This window comes from Pantherophis guttatus, chromosome 1 (genome assembly GCF_059756535.1).
Source record: "Pantherophis guttatus breed Tessera chromosome 1, ASM5975653v1, whole genome shotgun sequence".
Classification (NCBI taxonomy): Eukaryota; Metazoa; Chordata; class Lepidosauria; order Squamata; family Colubridae; genus Pantherophis; species Pantherophis guttatus.
In genome coordinates this window covers 77738547-77759735 of record NC_142063.1, presented here as the reverse complement: position 1 = coordinate 77759735, position 21189 = coordinate 77738547, and the positions used below count along the sequence as shown (strand labels likewise).

General features: G+C 39.8%; 1 long non-coding RNA gene across 2 annotated transcripts; it reads right to left on the bottom strand.

Annotated features, from left to right (window-relative positions):
* Positions 1 to 13651: 13651 nt before the first annotated feature.
* On the bottom strand, positions 13652 to 20913 carry LOC148116457 (uncharacterized). Of its 2 annotated transcripts, none has more exons than XR_015733600.1 (3): positions 20811 to 20913; positions 15998 to 16066; positions 13652 to 13951 (listed from the first exon to the last, which is right to left on the bottom strand). It is a non-coding gene; the product is annotated as an uncharacterized LOC148116457 (long non-coding RNA). The 2 variants fall into 2 exon arrangements; XR_015733599.1 differs by lacking the exon at positions 20811 to 20913 and adding an exon at positions 18460 to 18549.
* Positions 20914 to 21189: the final 276 nt, after the last annotated feature.

Sequence of the window (21189 nt, the reverse complement as noted above, 5' to 3'; positions counted from 1 at the left end):
TGGTGCTTATTTTGCTAATGATAGACTGGTAAGAAAACTATGAAGGGGATAAGAACCCATCCTTTCTTTGCTAGCTCTCTTCAGAGGATACCTAACAAAACAAGATGTCAACGAAAGTTTTAATGTAAAATGCAGTGCAGAGACAATTAAGAGAGAGAATGGCAATGATCATGCACCTGAAAGAGGCAGATGTGGAATAGTTTGGGCCAACATAAATATTAAAGTGGGTCATGAACAAGTTTTGATTCAAGTCACAAGTGGTAAATTTATGGCCCTCCAACCATTTGCACTTGTGATAAAATCTTGAGTTCTACAGTGAGTTACATCATTCTGGGGAACAGAATTTTATTAGCACTAGCATAATAAGGAAGATACCTTTTCAGGCAAATGTGTATGGATATTATATCCCATTCAGTGGTTGGTTTCAAAAATTTTTATTACTGGTTCTGTGGGTGTGGCATGGTGGGTGTGGCATGGCTTGGTGGGCATGGCTTGGTGGGCTTGGAGAGAATAGATGGGGTGGGGCCAGACAGAATTTTTACTACCAGTTCTCCGAACTACTCAACATTTCTGCTACCGGTTCTCCAGAACTGGTCAGAACCTGCTGAAACCCACCTCTGATCCCATTGATATGTCAGTCATCTTCTTTGTGTAAGGTAACCCACCTGTTACCCCAGGATCAGAACATATGCATTGCCTAATTGAAAATACTATCTTCATTTTGAAGGCTTCATCTTTTTAAGGGGTCTGTTTCTTAAAGCAGATGCACTTTAAAGATAAGGAACCGTCATAAAGTGCAATGGACTTGAAGTTGCCTGTTCCGCCCCAGCTCTGGATTTCCGAGGATATTGATAGACACCAACGGTCCTTATCAAATCTATTAAGTAGCAAGAATAAAAAAGACCGGCAAAGGTTGGCAACCAGCCCAGAAAACAAGATATGATAAACCAAAATACTTTTATAATAATATGAGTTGTTTCCAGCAAGAACGCACTAGCTGCGTGCGACTTAAATAGGCTAAGGGAGTGGCCAATTATCCTCAAGCCCTACTCTCGAGTAGACCTCCTCCACCTGAGTAGCCACGCCTGCCTTTTGGCAGCCCTGTGTGCTCGAGCATTGACCAGAGGCTCCTCCACGTCGCTCTCTCCACTTGAAGGAGCCTCTGGAGGTTCTGAAGGCCCTGGCTGTCTCTGCCTCTGGCACCACATCCTCTTCAGCCTCCTCACTGTCCGACGCAAGCGCCAGCTGTGCAGGCTGCTGGCGCAACCCCACACCAGCCTCCTCGTCGTTGGGATCAGCCACTATCTGCGCAGGTCACTGGCGGGCCACAACATTGCCCAACAGCCAAGATGATGTGGGCAACAGCCAAATGCCCAGATTCATGGTATCCCCTCCTATGATGAACTGCAATGCAATATAGTTTCTGTTTTAGAATAATTTTATTTGATTAATTTTTCTTTTCTTTTCTCTTTTACTGCCTGGTCTGGGTGATGCCTTGGGAATTACCTTGCCAGGGAGAAAAGCAGAATGGGGTCAGCCATACAGTAAGAAGGACAAAGATGACAAATACTTTGAGATAAACAGCCTGCCTGCATCTGGCCAGAAGTAGTAAGGTATTCAGCTCAATAGGCATATCAATATTTTCATTCCAAACTACAGTCTGCAAAATTTGTCAGCATCCCCAGCGAGATTGACTTTGGATTCTGTGCTATCCAGACAATGTGTAATTCCAGTGTTTTACCATGCCACATTTCGCAATTTGATCATGGTCTCCTTTTCCTGCTGCTACCTCTCTCCTTTAGCCTTGGCAAGCACAGATGGTTTGGGCACATATTTTTGGAAGGTGTTCTATATTTCGTGTTTTGCAAGCTGCAAAACTATGATCCATATTTCATAGCAGTCATGCTGCTCTCACCTTGCGCATAATGTTTTGTTCTTTGGCTAAATTTATATATTTTTTTAAAAAGACAGTGGAAAAAAATAGTTCTTGAGGGGAATGTAACAACTAAGCAGTGATCCAATATTTTTGATATAATAATCTGGGCTTTATCTTGGTTTAAAGAGATAAACCTCAGGGTCAGATCAAGCCAGAATCTCTGTGTTTGTGTGAGAGAAGAATCTGCTTGCTTTAACAGGAAATTATTTTGTGCCTGACATTTTATACATGATAACAGCCAGGGAAAAATGCCAGATGCTTTTAAATCTTTCTTGCCCCTGGGCTCAGTGCAGAAGGTGGGACAGAAGATCAGAGCTTATTCTTTTCAGCCTTGCAGGTCTGACAGAGGTCATTGTATTGCATGATGGTTCATTCTTACAGCCAGGGTGAGTGGCCAAATAAGATTTCCATAGGGTGGTATCTACTCACAGACTCTATGCCTCAAAGAAGGTACAACAGGATCAATAAATGAGTATTTGTCACATGGCTCATGGAACATATCCAGCGGTGGCTTTTAGAAATGCTTAGCACTGGTTCGCCACATGCACAGGCCTTCCACGCATGCACCCGGCCTCAAAAACATGGCTAAATAGAACGTCTTTACGCCAGGGCGGATGTGCGGGTCCACCCACAGTTGCCGCTACCAATTCACTCGAATCAGTCCAAACCGGCTTAATACTACCTCTGAACATTGTGACAGACACTCCTTTGGGCTGAAAGATGGAGCTGGCTTGGTGATTTTGCCCAACTGGAGGGCCATTTCTTCTGTGAGTCCTAACCATGTTGCCACTTCCGGTCCTTGTAGAGCTGTTGCCTGACAAAGTATTTTCAACAACCTTCCATAGAGCGAAGCATTGCTTAAAATTGATCTTGTTTTCTTCTGAATTCACTTACTTCCCAAAAACCAATTCTTGGTCATGCATCTTTCCCATTACTGAGCTGTAACCATATTTGGAGGAACTGGGGCCTTGAGAAAAGGTGGAAAACTTACCATGACTGATTGGTCTGCAGGTTGTTAATGCAGAAAATGAGATATATCTGCATTCTGGAATTAAGACGTAAGGCAAGCTTTGCTGAAAAGCCTGACCCTATTGGTATAATGGCTAGTCAGAAGCTTCTAGGAAGCCGTCAAGGAGGGGATGAGTGTAGTGGCAGCTTCAGGTTCATCTTCAATAACTGCTAATGATAGGCATAACATCATTTCTAATTTTGGAGCTGATGTATAATGTATATATGGTTATATATTCTTATTTCAGAATTTATTTCAAATCTGTTCTCTCATTTTATCTTGCTTTTGCTATTCTGATTTTCTCTAACTCAAGGCATTTTAAAAATGTAATCCATCTGAAATTCATTCTTTGGTTAATAGATAGGTAAGTAGATAAATATTTTTGATTGATTGATTGATTGAGCAATTCAGCTGTACTAGGCCATGGATAAATCTCAGCTAATATCCATAGCTAATGCCGACCACTAAGGAACTAAAGTGCAATTTCACTGCAGTATGAAGAATAAAAGTAGCAGTGTGAGGTTATTTGAAAAATGATAAACAGTTTTGTTAGGTAAGATTAAGAATGGGATTATTTTCAGTATATATCTTTATTATAAACTTAAATATTTCACTTGAATATTTTCTGAGATAGGCATAGATAGGTGATCATCTAGGACAGTGATGGCTAACCTTTTTGCCATTGCGTGCCAGGAGGGGGGGTGGCGTGCATGCGTGTGCCCACACCCATAATTCTCTGCCTATTTCAGAGGTGATAGTGGGGAAGGCCTGTTTTTCTCTCTCACCTGGCTCCAGAGCTTTTCTAAGAGCCTGGGGAGGGCAAAAACGGCCTTCCCCACCCCTCTGGAGGCCCTCGAGAGGCCAGAAATGGCCCGTTTGCCAACTTCCGGTGGGGCCTGGCTCTGGAGCCAGGTGAGAGAGAAAAACAGGCCTTCCCCACTACCACCACCACCCCCCGAGGCCCACCGGAGGTAGGAAACAACCTGTTTCCCTACTTCTGGTGGGCCCAGAAGGCCTGAAAATCAGCTGAGCTCGCGTGCCCACTGATATGGCTATGCATGCCAGCTGTGGCATGCGTGCCATAGGTTCACCATCATGGATCTAGGGTCATTTGGTTGCTATCAAAAAATTAAGATGCCACCTGTTTTAACTCTCAAATTTCAGTCAACTGATTCTTCTTATAGAGTTGCTTGTTTGGCCTTATTTTCTTCTCTCACCTCTGCCTTGTGCTAACATGGGAATAACAATCTTGACGCAACTCCAAAGAAAATACAAGGCTTAATTCATTAAAACATAAAGTTCTTTCAGTATCTGAATCAGAGTTTTTGGAAAAGATGAATGTATCACCGAATATGTTTTCTTTCTGGATATCTATAAAGTAATACTTCAAGCAGCACAGGGGAGTTATGTGTGTGCCATTGTGGGTTCTTTTAACATCAACATTGACTTACTGACTACTAATAGACTAGACTTGGTGGAGGACATCTGGCTCAGCATGATGAAAATACTTTTTGGCTGACACCTCTTTGCAGCTAAGAACAACAGCAACTCGGATGAGTAACTGAGAAATGAAATTCACATACTCTAAAAGGGCATACCTAGCCCAGAAACTTAGATGCTCCCAGTGTATCTTGTTGCATTTATTAGCAGCTCCAATCTGGCCCATAAATGTTCTAGAAACCTGGGGAAAAATTGATGACTCTCATCCAAGTTTGCAAGCTCCCCTTATCCCCCATCACTCATAAAATAAATGGAATCTATAAACAGTATTTGACTATGATCTTCATGTAGCTATAACCAAACAACCTGACTATTCTTCGAGCTTAGTTCATATAATGTAATTGACATTTGAAAATGCAGATTGAATTTATAGTATACATTTGAAGCTTGTATAGCTGGTCACTCTGAATTTAAGATTATTGCTATCGCATAATGATGGTGAGCATTTGAACCAATATTTATTTTTATTTATTTATGTATCAAATTTATATAATATGCATGAAAAAAGTGACTTTGGGTGCATCTTCAAGGCACTCGCCACCCTCAGAGCTACATACAGGGGTGAAATCCAAAACTTTTCCCTACCGGTTCTATGGGTGTGACTTGGTGGGCGGGGCAGGGAAAGGATATTGCAAAATCTCCATTCCCACCCCACTCCAGGGGAAGGATACTGCAAAATCTCCATTCCCTCTCCTCCTGGGAGAAGGATATTGCAAAATTTCTATTCCCACCCCACTCTGGGGCTAGCCAGAGGTGGTATTTGTCGGTTCTCTGAACTACTCAAAATTTCCACTACTGGTTCTCCAGAACCTGTCAGAACCTGCTAGATTTCACCCCTGGCTGCATATCACGCTTGGATCCCATGCTAGTTTGCGGAGTCTGGTTTTAACACTCTTCTGGAAGACTAACAGGATGGAGTCCAACTTCATTTCTGGAGGTGAGATGTTCTACACAGTGGGGATAACAGCAGACAAGGCTAAACGTCTACCTCCTAGACATACTTTTCCTGTCAGACTGGGTGGGACTGATCAATATAATGGGGGCAAAACAGATCTTCAGGTAACCTAGGCCCATGCCATGAAGGGCTTTAAAGGTCATAACCAATACCTTGAACTGGATCTGGAAGCAAACTGGCACCCAATGCAGGTCATGCAACAGAGGAGTTACATGACAGCATTCAAAACTGCCCACACTGCTTCCGGATACTTTTCAAGGGTTGTTCTGCCCCAGCTACGGACCCCAAAGAACACAGCACACACCAAGTCTGTTCCAAACTTAAATTTAGTAAAATAACTCAGTCTCTTCCAAACAAAGGCTGTTAATAAACTTTCTTAACAGCCTACAAGAAACCAAAGATAAAGTAATCACAATCTTAATAAGGTTGGCAGAAAGTCCAGAAGCAATTTGCAGAGAATCCAGATGTGAAGGAGAATGAACTAAAGTTGTTCCCTACAAATTGCTTCAGTCGGCATTCCTCCTTAAATAGGCTAAGGGAGTAGCCAATTAGTCCCAAGCCTTACTCTCAAGGAGACCTCCTCCTGAGGAGCCACTCCTGCCTTTTGGCAGCTCTGCGTGCCCGTGCATCGAGAAGAAGCTCCTCCTCTTCGTCCTCTTCACTTAAAGGAGCTTCTGGAGGTTCTGAAGGCCCTGGCTGAATCCCTGTCTCTGGCACGACATCTTCTCCAGCCTCCTCATTGTCTGACTCGGGTGCCAGCTGCACAGGCTGCTGGCACAACACCACACCAGCCTCCTCGCTGTCAGAATCAGCTACAATCCGCACATGTCGCTGACGGGCCACAACAAGGGTAGCTCCATGGAGAGTGTGTTGTAGTAGCCAATATAGGAGATAACCAGGCTATGGGTGACTGAGAAAAGAGATTCCATAAACTTTAAGTGTAATTGGCTCCTTGCTAACATCTGAAAGAAAGAGGAGGATAAATCAAGTTAACATCATCTGAATTGAGTCAAGGTTTAATATGGTTCATACAGAAGGTTCAGAAAATAGAGACTACACTGATAAAATCATCTCAGCTATGGATTCTTATTAGTTTAAGGAAACAGAATAGTCTTCGTTCCATTGTCCAGGTATGTAGAGACTATAACTCCCAATATTTTTAGCCAAAAAGAATTATTTTTCTCCAACTCTAACTAGCAGGCCCTGGGCTGCTTTAGCAAAATAGCAGAAGGAAAAGTATTCCAGTCATAAAGGAAAATGTTTCTGATTATTATTCTCCAAATTGCCATTTGGGTTCAAAGCACCGTCTAGAAAACTGAAATCCATAATGCTAAGTTGAAACACACCATTCATGACTTACCCAGGAACCCTGCTCAGCCATGGGCAAGAATAACAACTCTAAATCTAGCCTTTTCCTCTTGCCCCAGTCACCGGAGACCAACTGCATGACAAGAAGAAATAACGATCAATTTTTAATATTGCATATTTAAACAGATCTAGGCTTCAATCCATCGCATCTCGTAGCTTTCCCTAAAATTAATCTTCAATAACGTATTGAGAACGTCAGAAAATTAATATTGCAGCATTTGGCCTCAGGGTGTGAGTAGGAGGGAAGAGGGAACTTTTTTTTTCCTTCTCAAGTATGGAGATGTACAAAACCCATGGAAAAACGCTGAGCAGAGTCCCTCTCTGAAAATCTGTGATAGTCTCCTTTTTAAAAATTTGATCTTTATAAAGTGATCAAGCACTGATACTGGAGCCTAAATGTCTGACACGGGTGGGTTCTACTCACCTTTACTACCAGTTCGCAACTGGGCCGTGTGCACGTGCTCGCTTCACTCTCGTGTGTGCGCGCTCTTCTGCGCATGCGCAGAAGCATTCTGATGATGTCAGGTTTGGTGGGCGGAGCCTCCCTCCGGTTTTACTACTGGCTCTATAGAACCGGTCTGAATTGTGGGTAACCCACCAGTGGTCTGACAGTGCTGCACTGCTGATCCTCTCTTCACTTTGGTGATACTGTATACATCAGCAGGCAAGTTTAAGCAGTGTTTCAATGCCAACTGGGAATTGAATTCTGGGAGTCGACAGGCACACATCTAACTGTTGTCAAGGTTGAGAAACTGGGTTAAAGAACTACCTAGCAGTGGCAGCCCCCAGTCTACCCTGACACTAATGAGGGTAGCATTTGCTCTTTGTTGCTGTCTTCTCAACTTCTGGCTTCATTATCAACTGTATTCCATTATTTTTAACAATTTTGCCTGCCTTTATACCATGGTTGCCTACTTATCAATGCCAAGTTGCATTCCAAAATCTTTGCTGAATTCTTTTGCGCTTTTTAGCTGGGAATCCAATTCAGCCTTTGTTTTTCCAAATAATCTTAAAATATCAATATAAAGTAAATGCAATTTTTGTACTTCTTTTTTAGCCAATTCGTATCTATTTTGTCTTGTTGAAAATTGTTCTCAGTGGAACTATTGCTACTATAAAGAGCTAAGGTGATAATGAGCCACTTTGAACAATTCCATGTTTAATTTCAACTTCTCCTAACTCTACCCAACCCATTTCACTTCAGAGTAAAACTTCATAGAAGTATTCACAAATTGCCAAATGTTCCTGCTGATTTCAAAAATTTTGAGATCATTCTCAGTGCAGTTATAAGGAACAGAATCAGATGCCTTTTTATAGTATATCCAAGCCTTAAGCAAATCTTTGGGGGCAGGGTTTAGTTCTTCAAAACCAACTTGTCAGTTAATAACTGGTCCTTCATTCCCTCTGAATTTTTGCAGCACTCATTTCACTCTACAGGAAGTAAATTGTTCCTTTCCAGATAGCTATAAATTTAATTTGCAATTATGCCTGTAAGTAGCTTGTATGCTGTTAGCAAACAAGTTATGGGTCTGTAGTTTCCAGACTCATTTCCCTTATCCTTATCCTTCAGCATTAGGAAGATCCTTTCAGTTGTTAATCATTCTTCAATTTCTGGTGCTTCCAAAAATCTATTCATCTGGTCTGCTGATCCTGTATGTAGCCAGTGGTTTTATCTAGAATCCATGGAGTTCATCTGGTCCAGGAACACTCCAGTTTTTGTTACTTTCTTTGGTTGCTTTCACACCTTTTTCTCTTAATGACTTCCATAATGAGCACTTTCACTGCATTTTCAACTTCCCTTCCTGGCCTTTACAAGTTGGTTTAGCTATGTAACTGTGTCTTCGTTCAGTTTTTACAGCAGCTAAAAGTCTTTGTCAAATGGCATTTAATCTTTGCCTGCTTCCAGAAGTTCTTGCATTTATTGGGAGACGCAGCTGCCTCAGTATGCATGCTGTTTTTGTAACTGCTGCCATTCTCCTAGCCAAGCTCCAATGTCTGTTCTTAAGCAATGTTGCTATTGAGTCCCAAAGTGAGCTTCAGGCAGGACCAAGCCAAGATGGCCTGTTCATTGTGGCCTGTAGTCTTGGCAGTTCACTATCAGTGCTCTTGCTTGCGTGAAGCTGTGCATTACCCTTGTCCTGATATGCAACACTTCCTATCTCCTTACTGGTGCTCCTTTGCCTCCTCTACTCTCATTTACCTACTCAGTGTTGGCTTTCCTTTTCTTAAGCTAAGGGCACGAGTAGGATAAGTGTGCTAACCTAGCTCCCTATGGATGTCACACTTGAACAAGCCAGCTGGAGATGTTGTTATGCCAGTCAAATAGCTGGGTGTGGTCAAATGACTAGCTGGGAAACTGGTGTGGATGCCTGAGGATGGGTCTGTGACAATCAGTCCATTTCTCTCAGCCACCTGGGAGGAGTTGAGTGTTTTTCCTCTCAAGTTTCCAAAACTATAACTGTTTCTGTTCTGCTCAGGGAAGAGGATGAGTGAAGCCTAGCCTGGGAAAGAGAGGCAGGGGCAGGGGGAATATTTCAGCCGAATTGCAGACACCTCACTCAGTATTTTCAGAAATTGTTTTTCTCAAGTGCAGAAGCAGTTTTTAACTTCACTGCTCTCTCCCTCTCAACTAACCAGGGCAGAAATGGGACATACATCCCCAAGCATTTTAAGTTTTCCACTTTTTCTGCTGACAAAGGATTTTGCATACTTTTTACCATTTTTATTGTTTTGATTTGGGCTGAGGAGTGACTCTAGAGTTCTACAACCTTTACCCTGTTCAGCCAATACTCCTGGGACTATGTAACTGAGTTTCTGACTCAGAACTGAGTTTCTCAGTTTTCAGAATTGACCAGAACCGTTTCTACTACTATTTGTACAATGCATCACGGTTACTTCGATTCACCTTGGCAGGATGCCATTTCATCCATCCCAATTTGGCTTTGATAACACTGGTTGTCATGGAGATTGTTGTTGTTACAGACCCATCACGATGTTGCAATTCAGGAAGTCTGCCAAGATCTAGATTCGTGACTGTTCCTTAGTTATCTCTGGGTGCTACTGGCCCCAAGGGCAGAAGTGGACTTCTTCAATTCCCTGCAGCATTACTTGGGACTCACACAGCACTCATACCAATCAATCACATCTTCCCAATTCCCTGCGTGCCTCCTCACCTGTTATCAGCTATTACTACTGAAGCAAATTAACAGTTTTTTACCCCCCTTTAGAAATATTGACATATAATAGATGCAGAGGGGTTGCACTGAGTTGGTGAATCAGAAGAGTTCTCTCCCCTTTCACCTCGTGCCTTCCCTTAGATCCTTCCACATGTTAGTCAGGCACTCTGACAGGTGGCTAAACTTACTGTTCAAAGCCTCCATATAAACTTGTCCCATCCACCCCCAATTGACTTGAAGAACAATTAATTGTGATAGTTTCCCTGTTGGCAGATACTATTTAATTAGCAGGTGGAGAATGAAGAGTGGGGAATCTACCAATCCTTTCCCTTAGTTTGGACCTCAATAAAAAAGGATAGCACCATTCAGTGGCTTCACTGCTGTGGAGGAACACAATCGGCAGTGTGGACAGCATAATTCTTGGTATTATATTTTTCTGCTGGCTCACAGACTAGTGGATAGAACTTTAAGTGGGCTATGAAGAAAAGTCCGTATTGTCACAATGTAATATTCCTTTGGCTGGGAATCTCTTGGTACTCTTTCATTGTATTCTGAATAAAAGGGTCCCTATAGGAACTGGAAAAAGGGATGTGGTGGCTCAGTGGCTAAGACGCTGAGCTTCTCGATCGAAAGGTCGGCAGTTCAGCGGTTCGAATCCCTAGTGCCGTGTAACGGGGTGAACTCCCGTTACTTGTCCCAACTTCTTCCAACCTAGCAATTCGAAAGCATGTAAAAATGCAAGTAGAAAAATAGCGACCACTTTTGGTGGGAAGGTAACAGTGTTCCGTGTACCTTTGGCATTTAGTCATGCTGGCCACATGACCATGGAGACATCTTCAGACAGCGCTGGCTCTTTGGCTTTGTAAGAGAGATGAGCACTGCCCCCTAGAGTTGGGAACGACTAGCACATATGTGCGAGGGGAACCTTTACCTTTACTTATAGGAGCTGGAAGGATTCCTGAAGAATCCGTAAGTTATCAGTGGCATCTTTACTTTCCCTAATAGCTCTGATTTGGAATAAATATTTTGCACATATAAATGGATGTGCATACAGACTATATGCACATACTCATTCTTTCCTTATTGCCCTAGTCCTTAAGAAGTCAACATACACTCCAGTAAACAACTCAAATTTTCTGAACACCAGAAAGAGTAAAGTGTTCCTTTCTCTTTCAGGTGCTGAATTTGTACCACGAGGTTCACTGTCTCCTTGCTGCCTCTTGTCCCTTCTACTTCAGCTGCCTCCACTTGCCCCTATTCTCTGTCTCTCACTTCTTGACACATTCAGCGCATGGGAGCATTGAAATGCCATTAGACTTTAATAAGTTTGTATCAAGCTCTGAGTATGTTAACTGCTCCCGTTTATTTTTGACACAGCTTGTTTTCAAGGCACATAAGAGATGACAGCCTGTGTGGTTTAAAAAAAAAAATAGCACACTCAGTTCTCAGAAGCCTGGTGGTGGGATTCAAGAACAAGGATCAGAAACAAAGGGAAGCTCTCTCAGATATCAGGAAGGAAGTCCTGGGTTTCTGCCATGCTCTTCCTCAAGGGGACAGATAAAGCTATGGCAGCTGCCTTGTGTCATCAGACTCAGCCTAACATTTGACCAAAGGTCTTGGAGGTGAAAGCATGACAGTTGGAGAAGAAATCACTCATCGGCCCAAGAACAGTAAGTATCCAGAAAAAAGCAATAGCCGATGAAAAAGAATTGGTGATGAGTTGTGCACACCTCACACAGAAGCCTCTGTTTAAGATAGGAAATAGAGGAGAGTAAGTTTGCATTTAATCCTCAGGCCTCAACATAGTTCAGAAAAATTAATTTCTTCAAGCCATTCAGCCCTGGAAATTAACCCAGGGGAGTGGAAGGGAGGGAGGTATTTTTGATAATTTCTGTCAGCTTCCCATAAGAAAATTCAAGGGGGAAGCCAACAGGATGTCAGAAGTTGCTCCCTATCCCAGAGTTATTTTGGTCGGGGGGGGGGTTGCCCACCCATGGTCATTCTGTTCCTCTGTTTAGGTAATGAAATAACTCTGAAACAATGACCCAATAGGGCAAGGCTGTTTTACACACTTTTGCATGTTCACCAAGTATGGTAAAATAACCCTTTCTGCTTACATTTTCTACTTAGATTTGAAGTACCTTTATATATTCCAGATAATTATTTTATAACAATGATCTTTAAGTTTATTACATAGTGTAAATTTTAGTCCTTCCAACTACATATTTTTCCATTGTTCCAGCTGTATGTCATAAACACATTTTAGCACACTTTATTATACATTCTTTTATTTGTTTTTTTTTCCTATTTCAAACCTCAATAAACATTTATACATTAACAATCACATCTCCATCATTTGTACACAATTATATTTAAAAGTCAGTCTTAATGCTGTAAACTCTGTCTATGTTGAACACTTTTGATAACTGTACAAAAGAAAATGGTTGACAATTACAATATGTCCCTCTGCCATCAATTTATCTTTTGATTTTATTTTGTATTGCCCTTATGAGAGTCTAGTAATTAGAGTTATTAGAGATACCACTATTTCTAATATCTCATGATAAGTTAACTGTTTGTATTCGCCCATTAATTCCTGCCTATAAAATGCTGCTTATGTTGAAAGCCACAAAGGTGTTTGGGGGCACAACCTGAATTTGTACCTATTCCATATTCTCAATGTGGCACATTTAACATTATGATCAACTTTACTGTACCTACAAAGAGCTGCATCTTCTCACTACCCCTTTCAGCTCTTGTTGGGTTTCGGTGCCTTAATTTCTCTTGCATTCTAATTGGATCATGGCTATTCTACTTGCATTTTTTTTTATTTGATTTATATGCCGCCCTTCTCTGGAGACTCAGGGCGGCTTACAATGCGTTAAGCAATAGCCTTCATACTTTTGTATATTTATACAAAGTCAGCTTATTGCCCCCACAAACTGGGTCCTCATTTTACCTACCTTAGAAAGGATGGAAGGCTGAGTCAACCTTGAGCCTGGTGAGATTCGAACTTACAGAAATTGCAGACAGCTGGTGTTAATCACAATGCTTTTAGTCTGCTGAGCCACCAGGCCCAGTTTTTGTGCTTGTCTTCTTCATATTCCACTTCTCATTTTTATTCTCACTTGGCCTTTTCTGCTGCTTCTCCCCCACAACAAACACTTCCATTTTAATACCCAGATCTGAAGTTTCTAGAACTGGGATGAGCAGCTTCCTGACAGCTATAGAGCAGGCTATCTACAGGTCAGAAGATACAGAAGCTGTGTATCATACATAAATTCTCCAAAAGCAGAAAGATCCTGGAGGCAAACAACACAACTGGATTAATTTAAAATCAGCCAAGTGGCAATTCTGAGAGCTACCCATAAATTTCAGCTGAAGGCTCATATAATTAAAAATCATTGCATCATAACGTTGCTGTCATATTTTTTTCAGAATATTCTTATTCTGGGAAATTATTATTTTCAGACATGGGAATAATATGTCTGTTAATCTTCATATATAGTTATGGATAGAAAAAAATACCAACTCTCATTTCTCTGCCTTCTAGCTTCTAAGTCTTGCATGTTTGCTATTAATCAGATTTCCAAATGTGTCTGCACAACCATGAAATAAAAATCTCATTGAAACAATGAAGATTTAGGTTCCCTCCAATGCTATTTTCCCATATTATTCTATGACACACATGCATGCACATCAGTCTGTCTATTGACAATTATTTTTATTTATTGGAGATTTGTGCAACAGGGAAAGAAATGCATTCCATTCTTCAAGGAACTTGGGAGCAGCTTCCAGTAAGCAAAATATGTCTACATATAAGCATTGGAAGAAAGGGAAAGAAGGGAAGGAGAGAAGAAAGGAGGCAGATTTGAGGGCACTGGTTTCTGAAGGTGGCGGAGACTGCCAACTCTTGGCCTTAAAGAATGCAATATCTGACTCTTGGTGTTTTTCAAGAAATTGTTACAGGCCTCACCGATCCATTTTCACTGCTCCACACTCAGAACCTGCGAAAGGTTAATTTTTGAAAGAGGAAGTCAAGCCACTTGCTCAGAACTGGGAAATGACAGTTCATTCAACAAATCTTTCAAGGTGCAAGATGTGAACAAACAAGAAGTAAAGCTTATATTTGGTACTCTCTCAGATATGTGTGTAGCTAATGGGCACGAAAGAAAGTGACAGCAGTTGGAGCCAAAAGAGTATTTGATCAGGTTGAAAAAACATGAGCTTTCAATCATTTTCCAGACAGACAACTATATGCATTAATGAATGATCCACCCTTCCTTTGCGAACATAGCAAATACTGTGTTATATTCAATATTGTTTGCCATTGAGAATAACCATGGCTTCTTATATACTTATGTGGCTGCAATGTAGATCTGGGACTCCAAAGTTCATAGCCTGTCTTGATTGATAAAATTGAAGACATTGCTAAAATATATTATGTTTTTTTTTAAAAAAAATATTTTCCTCAGGATATAAAAGATGTCTCTGAAAAAGGGTGGTTATATGTGTTTATAGTACAAATATTTGAGGGGACAGGTATCCTGACAATCTCACAGGCCTCTTCATTAAATGGACTTCATGGGGAAGATCAAGGAGTAGTCACAACAAAAACTGAATTATTAGGAGACAAATAAACTGAAGATAATCCTTTACCTTATGCCTGTCAGTGAGGGCTAGGTCAATGTGCTTATTAAATCCACCTGCCGTCAGAGACTAATCCTGACCATGAGCCATTTGGTTCTTCTCTACAAAAAGATATGAGAACTTGCAGAGAAAGAGAAATGCACTAGCTGAAAATTGTCATAAAAGCCCATAAAAATCAGCAATTATCCTTTATGACAGCCTTTCTAATCGAGACAGTTTCCAGATATGCTGGCCCTAACAAATAGGGAGATATGAGATTAGGAAAGTCTGCCTTATTGTAAAGGGTCATAGATCTCTGTCTTCTAATATATTTCCACTCTGATAAAATCCTGTAAGTTGTTTCATGTTCTAATGGTGCTGTTAAGGCTGAACCAATCTAAGGTGCTGCAGCCCAGTGGCCTCACAAAATAAATACTTCTATGCCCCTTCATTAATACATAAATAAGCAGAGTGTCTATTGTTCTGCCTTGCTTCTTCTCTTTCTCCTTGCTTCCTTTCCTTTGAGAAAGAAAACAGTAGTGGATTATTTACCAATGAAGTAGAGTAGTTGTTGAGGCATGATTTAAAAAGGGAGTCCAGGTTGAAAAGGAGGTAAGGAAGTCAGACATTTTCCCAAAGTCAGAAAAAAAAATGCAGGGAAAATCCAGAAATAAGAGGTCAAGGATTTTTTGCCCATTTCCTCCCTCGCTTTGACCATCTTGGTCTCTATATCTCCTCAGAGCATATAGACTAGACTAGACTAGACTAGACTAGACTAGACTAGACTAGACTAGACTAGAATAGAATAGAATAGAATAGAATAGAATAGAATAGAATAGAATAGAATAGAATAGAATTCTTTATTGGCCAAGTGTGACTGGACACACAAGGAATTTGTCTTGGTGCATATGCTCTCGGTGTACATAAAAGAAAAGATACATTCGTCAAGAATCATCAGGTACAACACTTAATGATAGTCATGGGGAACAAATAAGCAATCAAATCATATTAGGAAACAGTCAATATAAATCTTAAGGATACCAGCAACAAGGTTACAGTCATACAGTCATAAGTGGGAAGAGATGGGTGACCAGACAGTTATAGAGGTGCAGCTGACAGACTCAATAATTCCTCTGTAGAACTGTATCAGCAGCTCCTTGGGCAGTTTGAGCTTCCTGAGTTGGTGCTAATAATAATAAAATTCATGCATATTATTCGTGTTCTTTATTAGGATTTATTATCTCCATTTCTGGAGGGGGGGAATCAACCTTGAACCCTCCAGCATACACCAAGCAACCATCAACCATTATTTCTTGAACTCTTGAAAATAGACAGCCTTTCCAAATGCCCAATATACCTTGGTTCCAGGCAGAGAATATAAGGAATAGATACTAACATTAAAATCAGGAAGCAGCTTCTCCTACCTGCTCGGCTATATATGCACCAAACTCCATCACATTCTCTTAGGCTGGGGTGGGGGGGAGAGAACACTCCTGCAAATGAAATAATTTTACATCACACTGATACTTTGGTTAAATTTATTGTGAGGTAGGGTGGTGTGGGAATGGAGACGGTGGGAAGAAATTTCCAAAGAAGCAGGGAGAAAAGAAAGAGTCCAAATGGGGAAGAATATTAATCCATTGGGAATTTAGACACATTTCTTTCAGCACCATTAGAATGAAGAGTTTCCCAGTGTGACTTATCAATCCTTCTGTGTTAATAGACTTCTTGTCAGTTCACCACCTCTATGAACTTCCTCATGCACATTGTCTTCCCACTGTGCCAGCAAGTGCAATAAACCTCAATGTATTAGCATCTCAGGCCGTACACTTTATATCACACTTAATCAAATCATCTGCCTGATTTCTCATTCTGTCTTTCATTCCAGTTAGCTGTCAAAAATGTGTAAAAGCGTTTCGTGCAGCAGCTTCTGTGACCGAGCTTAGCACTATCAAGATCTCAGATTTGGCTGGAAGCTAATTTAAGGTTCTTGTTCTCCTGGTAACTCCAGACCAGGATCTCTTATGAGCACAACTGATCTTTGTGTTGTTGTTGCTATTATTTTTTTTTTTTTACATGTCCTTCTGAGTCATAACAATAAATGTAAATAAATATGTGCATATTTTTGAGAAAATACATTTACTATGTTTCTGGCACCACCTTGGCCTCTATATTTCCCCAAAACATATGTATGCATATTATTAGTGTTCCTTGTTAGGATTTATCATTTCTGGAGGGAAAAAAATTAAATATAGATAATCTAGACAGCAAATATTCAACAAAATGCAATGAAATCAGTAGGCATTGCTTCTCTTAAACTCCCATCCATATTTTCTTTCGTCTCCTTTTTCTTCTCTTCCATTTTCCTTATACCCAGTGCTCTTATATCCAGTTTATAACCCTTTTAATCGATTTATTTTCATTCATATTATCACTATTCACCAAAAAAATTCCTGAGAAAAATAAAATTATTATGATAAAATAGCATAAACTATAAAATTATATTTTATAATCAGTAGACTTGGAAAGGGAGAATATAAGAGGAGTTTTTTTGCTAGTCTTCCTTGGATAGGCATTCATCAACAAGATGACCTCGTTGTGTAAATCATGTGTCTGTTTATCATTCCTCAAACAATGGAGGTACACAAAGGAAGACAGCTTGAAATATTTTCTTAGGGTGCCTACCGGAATTGTAGGCATTGAAGTCTCATAATCAGTAGTCACCAACCTAGTTGCTGTGCTGGATGGGGAAGGTAGAAAGTGAAATTCAACAAAGTTGGATACCATCAGGTCAAGGACAACTCTTTCCAAGTAAAATTTGTTCATTCTGAAGCATGAATTATGAGAAGAGTCAAAGGACTTTATTATACTTCATACTTCTTACCCAAAACATTCCATATGATTCCTTTCTAATACTATATGCTAGAAACATAAGAAAAAGTAGCACTATCAAAAGCAGACCCACATGGTGCAGTGTTTTTCAAAGTTTATTTAAGTTAAGAGCCATAGTGGTACAGTGGTTAAAATGCAGTACTGCAGACTACTTCTGCTGACTGCTGGCTGCCAGCAGTTTGTCAGTTCGAATCTCACCAGGCTCAAGGTTGACTCAGCCTTCCATCCTTCTGAGGTGGGTAAAATGAGGACCCACCTCATTTTACAATATGCTGATACTGTAAAACTGCTTAGAGAGTGCTGTAAAGCGGTATATGTCTTATTTCTATAGCTATTGCTATTTAAGGAGGGAAAGTCTGATTGGCAGAAAAGAGCCATAAAATTGAACTATTTCATCTGGATTTTACAAGCTTCTATTAAGAGATATTGCTAGTTAACATTTTAAAACAATTGTATGATATACATTAAAATAAATCAACTCATTGTTGATTTTACAATTGTCCAATTTGTGCACTTGTCCAAAGAAGCTCTTATGCTAATGAAATTATTAGTATTTGCTGTTTCTTCCAATAATGGTGAAATTTTTCATTTGCCATGGTTTGGTGGGTTAACAAAACCACTTATTTCTAGGGCCAGTTACTGAAAATATAGAATATTAAAGGTGCTAGGTTGGTGTTTTTCAAACTTGGCAACTTTCATATGTATGTGGACTTCAGCTGGCAGAACTCTTAGTATCCTGGCTGAGGAACTCTGGAAGTTGAAGTCCACACATTAAAATTGCCAAGTTTGAAAAACAATGTACTAGGCATTTCCTAGAACCAAGTTATAATGTTCTCCACTCATCTTGATTTAGCAAAAAGGGTATAAATAGAATAAAATTTCCCATATTCATTTTTTATTTCTATTTTGCCTCTGTTGCCTCTGTTCCCAGTCAATTCATCCCCTGATTTCTCTCTAAGATTACAGGCAACAAGGTTGAGCAGATTTTGCCTACCTGAAGGTTACCTGTGGATAGGGTCAGAAGAAGAGAGAAATTGCTGCTTTAACATCGGTACGGGTAAGGATGAGTTAACACAGTCTCACTCCTGAGTTGGGAGCAAGATGAAAACAATGTGATGGGAACAAGGGAAAATAAGTGTTGTCAGGACATGTTTCTGTCATGGCTGGATGCAAATGAGGACGCATCATAGAGAGTCCTGTTGTTAAAAATGAGTAGATGATCCATGCAACCCAACATACCTGAGTGGCAATAATAAAAGCTTTGAAATAGCTGCGTAAACTGGGTTGATGAGAAAAATAACTGAATGGGGGTAACTCACTGAATTCACTCCACAGAGATAAATTTCAATTAATGTGGCAAAATTAAGCCCAAAAAGCCTAATAAATACAATCTAATCTGTTTAATCCTGTCTGAGATGGTCTCAACAGAGATTTAAAGTAGCAACAAAATATCAGTGAAGTTGTGTTCCTGGATCAGCCAAATTGCATTCGTATTTATTTCTACCAAATGAGGAAGAAACGGGTTGATTTATGAATTCCAATCACTTTCAAGTCTGAATTTAAGGTCTAATATAAGCCCAGATGCATGAAAACTCAGTATCCATAAGACTATAAACTGTTTTCTATAGCTCTCCTCACAAAGACAAAAATCTAAACCATTTCCCTCTGATTCATGCTAAACATACACGAACCACAGCCTGTAACTTAAATTATCTTTTCAGTTTCGTCATCTCCTGTGATTGACACTACCAATATTATATTAACATCTAATGTTGCTTCTTTTTTTCCACAATAAACCTTGCATCAGTTGCTATAAACTATGTAACCTGACCAACTGCCCTTTGTTTAGTGATCACTTCCTTTTTTCGACTTAATCAGTTTTCTTAATTGGTTTTTGAACATTTCAGTGTGTTTTTTGCCCCCAATCGAAAGCCTTCTCTTGCTCCAAGCTATCCTTATTTGCAGAAAAGTCTGAATTTGCCTTTGAATCTCTGCATAATTGATAGTTGTAATCCATCCAAATGAGATGTCAACTCACCAGACTGCCCAAAATTAATTCAACGTGTGGCATGTGGCATCCCCAAATCACAAAGACTCTTATCATCACCTGGAAATAACACCTTAAAAAGAAAAGATACGTTCTAAGACTCACCAAGAAAGATTGTAATTATTGGGCAAAATTCTAAATGAAGCCAAGAACTGATTCCCTTGGCCTGGAGAAGTCCTTGGCTTATCCAGCTATTCAGTTTTGAATTCCTTACTCTGAGTTCTGTTTTATATACTGCAAAATGAGCAGATATTTTTCCTTTCAGTGAGATTAAGGTTGATCACAAATCTTGAATAAACTTTCCCATTCTCTAAATTATGCAGAATATAATTAACCCTGTTAAGGTTAAAAACATTACCTTCCTCTCCCTGTCTCCCTCTCTATTATAGATACAAGCATAGTGGTCAGTATGCTTTCAATCATTACTATCGGAAAGATGGCATACAGCATACAGACGACACAAGTTATCATTAAGCTACAATAAGTAACATTTCAAAAAACAAATGTCCAGGTTTCTCAAGACTATGATTCAAGATATTATTAGCAAGGTGTTTTTAAAACTAACTCATAATATCAAAATGTACATTGAAAGCATGAAATGTGACACTTATATTGATACATTGCTTTTTATTTTTAGCAGCTGGAATGGAAGAGAATATAGTTTTTTGTTTTGGTTAATGTATACTTTCTAGATATGTGGATTTCAACTCCCCATACTTGTCACCAGCACATCTCAAGGGACTTCAGGTTTAGGAAGGCCGATTCATGGGAATAAATACCTGCCTTTATTATATTATCTATCTCATCTTGGAAATGAGGTATTTGCCTGATGAACCATTTTTGTGAAGTTGTTATCTGACTAATATTACCATCACCTAATTTTCTTGCCTTCGATATTTTTAGTGTGGTATAACATATAAGTATAATAAAATAAGACATAAAAGAGATCAGGGATGGACATGCATATAACATATTTCCTCAGAAGAAAATTTTTGCCTGGCTGTAATATAGCATGAAAAATTAGAATGAAAGTATCTTATTCAACCCACTTATTGGACTGCACATCTACATATTAATTACTTTAGCCCACCAGTCTTTCTCTTGCTTCAGTAATGCTTGTGAAATCACACTAATAAAATTGCAAGAAATAATTATGTAGAATAAACAAGATGTGAATGTACAGAATGAGGACAGGCAAAGATGAAATGCAGAGGGTGAGATAAACATAACTGTCTCACTCTGTGCAGTATAAAGCTTTATTCTGTTTTAAAGATTTATGAACATCCTATTTTGCTCACCAGTTACTGACCGATGCAAAAGGTAGGTTTTTCTGACCATCTGAAGGGTTGTCTGTGGGATACTTTTTTACCTTTTCCATGTCTAAAGTTACAAGTCTTCTATCCACTGGAGGACCTGAGATGAATAAAACACAAATTGATGAATCCATCCCAAAGCTTACACATTCTTGGTATCAAGAGTTTCCAAAATCAGATTCTCTGCCCTTGCCTGGTCTATGATATTTCAGCCGTAGGATGCATCTCAGGATTTTTTTACAGTCCCCATAACTGATGCTCATGGATATTACAAATTTTCATAATGCATTCAAAGAAACTGCTGAGAACGCATCAAAGATTCATACTTAATACTCCGGAGTATTATATGCTGTATCACAGCATA